Below are 7767 nucleotides of genomic sequence, written 5' to 3' on the forward strand. Positions count from 1 at the left end.
CCCCCCCCCCCCCCCCCCCGCCGTCCCCAGCAAGTCTCAGGACAGAAGCTGCAATTCCACCTGGAGCCGCTAGGGGCCGACAGCCGGAACTCTGAAGGATGAAGGTCCTTGCGTCCCAAGAACTGGGGAGGAGTTGGCGGGGCGGGGCGGTGTGAGGGATACTAATGCATCAGTGCATCCTCTCTCTCTTTGGTCTGCTGCTGCTTGGCCCTGGAAGCAAACCCGATGACAGGAAGTACGCAGCAGACCGGGGAGAGAAAAGCCTCAGCTCTCCAGGTTTCCCAGCCAAAGGACCAGGGAGGAAGAGCGTGGAGGCTCTAAATCTGGGAAGGGTATTGGGGGATGGAGGAGAGAAAGCAGCTGAAGAAAGGGACCTTTGACCTCCCAGGATCGCGCCCCAGTGTACACTCCTGATCAGACCCCTGGGGAGAATACTGGACTTTGAGAACTTGTTCAAGACCATCTCCTGTCATAGACTGGCCACTAGATGGCGCACATGGGGGGCACATCGGAGGAGCACCTGCAAGGCTCCAGAAAGCTGAACCAGCGCACGCGGGAACCACAGTCCGCAGAAGCCACATCAGCACTTGGGGACCTAGCCTCACCAGCTGGACCTCCTGCCACTAAAGAAGCGGAAGTCAGTTAAAGACCTTTCCGGCGAGGTGATACCATTGCTTTGCATATTTGTGGTGGTGGTTCTGCGAAATGATCCGTGTGTTAAATGCATAGAACCAAACAGCATCAGAAAGTTGTACCGTATGTAAGATTTGAGAAGTAGTAAAAACGAAAACAAAGACGTTTGAAACTCTGTGCTTTAAGTGTATGTGGTTTATTTCATCCCAATTACACCTCAATCAACCTCGAGAAAGGGAGGCAGGGAGGGAAAAGTTTGAGGAGAGGCCACTGTTCCCGCTCACCACCCCTTTGTAAGTTCAGGGCTCACTGAGACCCCAATCCCAGGAGAAGGCGCAGCTCTCACATATGAACACAAACAGAACTACAGGGACTGAAGGCGGGCTGCCCCAAAGAGGGGCCACTTTGGGCATGAAGATTGTTTGGAGATAATGGCAGTCGATACTGCAGGCTGCAGAGAAATTTTGCCCTTCCCTTGTGATATAGAAGAATCTCAATTGAGGGTCTTTGCAGAAGACTTATTACCAGGAATAAATCTTATCTGAGTAACCCAACTACACAACAGGGCAAACATTTGTTTACCGAACACCTACTGGTTTTCATCTTCCTGTGAAATCCTTTCCTTCCCTTTGAAGTCCCAGACCCCTTCCCCTTCTCCTTAATTCAGGATGACATTCGCACCCCGTTATGCCTGATTGCCATATCTGTGTGCGTTCCCCACCCATTTACTATTAAACTGGATTTTCTCTTGTTACTCTGTTTCATGTCAGTTTGATTCTTGGTCCATCTAGAAGGACCTTGAAGGGGCCAGGAACTCTCTCCCCCAAAAAGAGATGGATAGTCTTGCCCCTGGACAGTTGGTGTGGTTGGCAGCACTAGCCGGACACCACTCACCCCGGACCCTGCCGCAGTGGAGGCGCCCCTGGGACACCTGACAGCCGGCAGAAGGCAAGATTTCTCATCATGTCAGCCTTCTGGAATCACTGTCTAGAGAGGCTGAGCAAACAAGACTGACAAGAGTCTTTTTTCTCTCTCTCTCCATTTAGATGAACAGGAGAAAATATTTGCGGAACTAGTTTGTTAGTGGCTTTTGGTTCAGCCAATTCAGTTTGCTTGAGTACCCTTTTGTTACTGATCCATTTCATCCCAGAAATGGTGGTTGTTTTCCTTTGTCCATATCATTACTGATGCGTGTCATCTGTTGCTAAGGGACTTTTTGGAAGCTAAAGCTACAAAATTGGACACAAGTTGAGTATTTAAAAGCTGTTCGGGCTCTGGCCACCTGAAGAGGATTCCCATGAGAGGACGAGCTGGTCATGGAATGGGGTAGACTGACACTAGGTCACCCACCAGCCTCAACAAACCTCCATGCGAGCAGGTACACCATACACAACACACTGTCCCCAACCCCGTGACATGTCCCTCCGACATGTTACTGTGGCTCCAGGAGGCTCAAGGCTTAGATAAAGCTCTTAGATTTCCCCTTTGTTTGTCCTATGTCCTAAGAGTTTTGCTTTATCGCCAGTGAGAATTTTCTCTTTGACCTTTCAAAAAAATTTTTAAGTTTATTTATTTAGTTTTGAGAGATAGCATGAGCAGGAGAGAAACAGAGAGAGAGAAAGGGAGGGAGGGAGAGAGAGAGAGAGAGAGAGAGAGAGAGAGAGAATCCCAAGCAGGCTCCACACTGTCAGTGCAGAGCCTGATGCAAGGCTTGAACTCATGAAACCGCAAGATCATGACCTAAGCTGAAACCAAGACATTAACTCTCTGAGCCACCCAGGTGCCCCTCTCTTTGGTCTTCACCACCCAGAGGGGGCACTTACTGGGGTACACCTGCTGACCAGTCAAATAGGCTGGGTGTCTGAATCTCTTCAATCGATCTGGCTGTGCCAGTCCTCAGGGGTCAATGCCATGAGAGATTTCAGCCCATGAGAACCTTTGCGTCTCAGCCCTCATTGCTTCTCAGTGGTGGAAAGCCCCATTCCAGAGGCCCCAATGTTGTGTCATTCATTAGTGAGTCTGTGGCCAGAGGTATCGCACATTTTTGTGGGGACTGAAGACACCATTTCCACAACACATCTTACTGCCTGTGCACCGATGCCCTTTGCTTTCTTAGTCCCTTTGTTTCTTCCGTTGTTTGTTTCAAGTTCATTGAGTTGTCCATTGCCACTATGGCTGGTTTTTTATTTAATTCTGTACATTACTCAGTGCTCATAAGTGGACTCTAACTGCCCTTCATGTATTTCTCCCAGTCCCGCATCCACCTCCCCTCTGGGAACCACCCAGTTTTTCTTTGTAGTTAAAAGTCTTTATGGATTTTTGGTCTGTCTCTTTTGTTGTTGTTGTTGTTACTCATTGGTTTTGTTTGGCCTCATGTGCCTGTTGTAACGTCCCTTTCCCTACTGGATTTACAGAGATCATTCTGGCCTCATCTCTAGGTCCAAAGTATCCAGGATGCTCCCATACATGCTAAAAGTCAGAAAGGGAATTTAACAAAAGCACCCAAGAATGGCCATAAGACTCATTTTGCTCCCATCTTCCAGGGCTCTGTAACCAGGCTCTGCCAGCCTGAGAGAGTCTTATCCAGTGTCTGCAGGTGTATCCGAGACACCCCCAACCACAAAAAGTTCCTGTCCCCGGACAGCAGCAGAGTTTTAAAATTATAAACTCCCTTGCCTTTGCTCTCAGAAGCTCCCACATAACTTAGAGAGGATTTACAAAGGTACTGGATTATATTTACAACCTTCCCTTCACAGAGGAAACAAATGACCAAAACTTCTCCTAAGCCCTCCTACAAATGGGCAGTTGAAGGCCAAAAGTGAGGAGCTTATAGAAGCCTAACTTAGATTTTGTGTCTACAATAAAAAACTTCTGTTCAAATGCTTTTGACAGACTTTACAAAGGTATAAAACTATTGGTTTCCATTTTAGCTAAAATTCTCCCTGATGTAAAAGCAAATTTAGTTGAAAAGATGGGGCAGTTGTTGATAGTCAGGCTGTAACCCAGGTCTTGAGGAATTGGGAACAATGGTTCTTATTTTGCAAATCTTTACGAAAGCCAGAACTACCACTCCAGAGACCAATAAAAGCCCGCCTAGTTCTACTGAGCTCCAAACCTTGCCTGGTCCTCTCAGAATGCTTGTGAATATTATAAAATATCAAAATGTTGGAAGAAAAATGTTCTACTATTTTTAAAAAGGGTAAATTTTAAACAGCAATCACTCTGAAATTCTAGAAAAAATTTTATATTCTTTTTAAAATATTTATTTATTTATGGGGAAAGTGCACATGAGGGTCAGGCAGAGAGATGGGGACAGAGGATCCTAGGCAGGCTCTGTGCTGACAGATGGTAGGGCTTGAACTCATGAACTGTGAGATCATGACTTGAGTCAAAGTTGGGCCCTCAACTGATTGGGCCACCCAGGTGCCCCCCCAAATTTTTATATTCTTTCTATATCCCTTGAAATTATAAATCGTACCATGCCTTTGAAGTGTAAACACAGCCCACATCTCCTGAGAATGAGGAACAAGAAAGAATAAAGAAGGAAAGAGGCCCTTGTAAGATACAAACTGCTGGCAGGACTCAGGTGCCCAGACTCCAGCCCCTCTGAGGACGGGCAGAGAGGCTCCCAGGAGCCCCTGGAGGAAAGTGAGACCCTTGCTCTGGGCTTTTGTGATCTAAAGTCCCTACCCCACTTCACTAAGACCTAAGGGCCTTTTTACGACATGTGAACTCTAGGGGAAAGTTTTTCATTTAAAGAAAACAAAAAATAGAGAGAAGTATTTAAACTTTGGGCCTGTAATATCCTCTCCACGATGATTAGTAGAAACAAAATTAAGATTTTGTTTGCATCTTGTATTAAGTGTGTGTGTGTGTGTGTGTGTGTGTCCATGTATGTTGTAAATGTGAGATATTTTCTCTACCTCCAGGCAGTACTGCTAAAACTAATTTGCCGAAGAGCTCTATTTAGTTAGTTTGAAGGCAAACACTCATGAGAATTGGGCATTCTAAAATTCAGAAAGGTGAAAACTTGCCCAAACGTGTTTCAAATTCACACAATCTGGGAAAGATTATTTAAGCTAATTTAAAGGTTGGTAGTTTACTTAAAATAGATACGGCTGTAGATTTCTCAGCTTTACATAGAAAACTTTTATTCTGCTTGTATTTACTATAAGTCAAATAAGGCCATGGTATGGCTGTTGCAAACTTGATCAGGAGAAAAAGAAACCTTAGAATAATCGGTGTTTTTGCCATATGCCTCCTGAAGTTTAGGTGCAGTCTGAGCGTAACTGTTAAAAACAAGTTAAATTATACAGAGTGCATATGGTAAAGTATCTACTTGTGTCTTTTTATAGCAAAATTAAAAATGTATTTCAGCCTGCTAATGAACAGATATCATGCTTTATGAAAAGATCATATTATGATAAAAGCACATGTTTCTAAAAATTATAAAACATATTCATAAATTTGCCAATCTAAAGGATTCTTGTCTAACCAAGTTTTACAGTTTCTTACTACTTAGTTTTCACGAAAACTTAAGGCATCTAAGCGTTAAAAATTCTAATAAATGTGGGGTGCCTGGGTGGCTCAGTCTGTTAAGGGTTCGACTCTTGATTTCAACTCAGGTCATGATCTTACAGTTTCATGAGTTTGAGCCCTATGTCAATCGCTCTCTCTCTTTTTCTCTCTCTGCCCCTCCCCAACTTGTGCTGTCTCTGTCTCTCTTAAAAATAAAAATCTACGTAATTAAGACTACTGGACATAATAAAAGAAACAACTCTGTATATGAAGAAAGTAAAAGGTGCTTTTGGTAAGAAAAAGTATGAAGAATAAAAAAACATATTTAGTTGAGGGAACAGAAAATAATTTCTGGTCTCTACAAAGAGACCAGTTATTTTAAGATGAAATACTTAGGGCAAAATCTGAATGTAAAAAAAAAAGTTCTAGAAGGTTAATGAAGACAGATTCTTTGGAAAGAAGTTTTATTTGTGGCCAACACTGGCTAAGATTATGATAAATTTAAAGAAGTAAAGGAGTTTTAACACAAAAAGCACACAGCACACTGGAGCAAAGTTTCTGTTTTCTCTTTCAAAAGTATGGAGTTTTCTTCAACTATTGGTCTGCTCTCCCTAAGAAATTTTAAGCAAAACTTTTTCTTTATATTTTAAGTTATCTGCCTAAAAATCCATGATTGTGCTTGCCAAAACTATCCCCTATGTTTATCAGTTTTGATTACATAAGAAAACTGAGTCTTAATATCCAAGGTGTTAAACTTTGCTCACAACTGTGTAGCCTTCTGTATTTGCCTTGAATATTTCTTAAAATAATTTTTAAAGTTTATTTTTACTTCTTTTGAGAGACAGAGAGCAAGCAGCTTAGAGGTACAGGAAGAGGGAGACAGAACCCAAACAGACTTCCCACTGTCAGTGCAGAGCCCAATGTGCAGCTTGAACTCACAGACCGTGAGATCATGACCTGAGCAAAAGTCAGACTAAGCCACCCAGACACACCTAGCAAAGAAGGTTTTAAAGAGTCAACTACATACATACATACTACAACGACTAGTCAAAGCTAGACCACTTTTTTATACCACACACAAAAATAAACTCAAAATGGATGAAGGACCTCAAAGTGAGACAGGAAACCATAAAAACCCTGGAGGAGAAAGAAGGAAATAGCCTCCTTGACCTCAACCGCAGCAATTTTTTTACTCAACACATCCCCAAAGGCAAGGGAATCAAGAGCAAAAATCAACTATTGGGACCTCATCAAGATAAAAAGCTTCTGCACTGCAAAGGAAACAATTAAAAAAAAACTAATAGGCAACTGACAGAATGGGAAAAGATAGTTGCAAATGGCATATCAGATAAAGGGCTAATATCCAAAATCTACAAGGAACTCATCAAACTCCACACCTTAAAAACAAATAATCCAGTGAAAAAATCAGCAGAAGACGTGAACAGACACTTTTCCAAAGAGGACATCCATATGGCCAACAGGCACATGAAACAATGCTTAGCGTCGCTCATCATCAGGGAAATGCAAATCAAAACCACACTGAGATACCACCTCACTCTAGTCAGAGTGGCTAAAATGAACAAATTAAGAGACTATAGATGCTGGCGAGAGTGTGGAGAGACAGGCACCCTCCTGCACTGTTGGTGGGAATGTAAACTGGTACAGTCACTCTGGAAAACAGTGTGGAGGTCCCTCAGAAATCTATCAATAGAACTCCCCTATGACCCAGCAATTGCCCTGCTGAGGATTTACCCAAGGGATACAGAAGTGCTGATGCATAGGGGCACATGTACCCCGATGTTCATAGCAGCACTGTCAACAATAGCCAAATCATGGAAAGAACCTAAGTGTCCATCAAGTGATGAATGGATCAAGAAAATGTGGTGTGTGTATATATATACACACACACAATAGAATACTACATGGCAATGAGAAAGAATGAAATCTGGCCATTTATAGCAAAGTAGATGGACCACGAGGGTGTCATGCTAAGCGAAATAAGTCCAGCAGAGAGGGACAGATACCATATGTTGTCACTTATAGGTCTAACAGGAGAAACCTAACGGAGGACCATGGGAAGGGGAAGGAAAGGAAAAAGAATTAGCGAGAGGGAGAGAGGCAAATCATGAGAGACTCTTGAATACTGAAAACAAACTGAAGGCTGAAGACTGAGGGGGAAAGAGGAAGGGGTGATGGTCATGGAGGAGGGCACTTGTGGGGAAAAGCACTGGGTGTTATATGGAAACCAACTTGGCAATAAACTATTTAAAAAAATAAAGAGTCAACTATAATTCTTGCTGTACTTATGTAAATAATCAAGCTAAGTTTTAAGGGGATGATTTTACAAATTAGTGTTAACTTGGTTATCTTTGGACAAAGTGAGGATGATTATAGAGAGAAAATATGTTTCAATAAGACATCTTTGTACACTTTAGATTTTATTGCTATACATTATATACTGAGTTAGGTCCTGATCTCTTCTAGTGTCTGCTACCACCTGGCTACAACTCTCCAAACTGACATGTTGAGCTTTCTCCCACCTTTCTGACTTGGAATCCTTTGAGAACTCAAACTGCCTTTTTCCTGAAGTTCTGCCAGCTACATGTAAACTACATA

Source organism: Suricata suricatta, chromosome 17 (genome assembly GCF_006229205.1).
Source record: "Suricata suricatta isolate VVHF042 chromosome 17, meerkat_22Aug2017_6uvM2_HiC, whole genome shotgun sequence".
Classification (NCBI taxonomy): Eukaryota; Metazoa; Chordata; class Mammalia; order Carnivora; family Herpestidae; genus Suricata; species Suricata suricatta.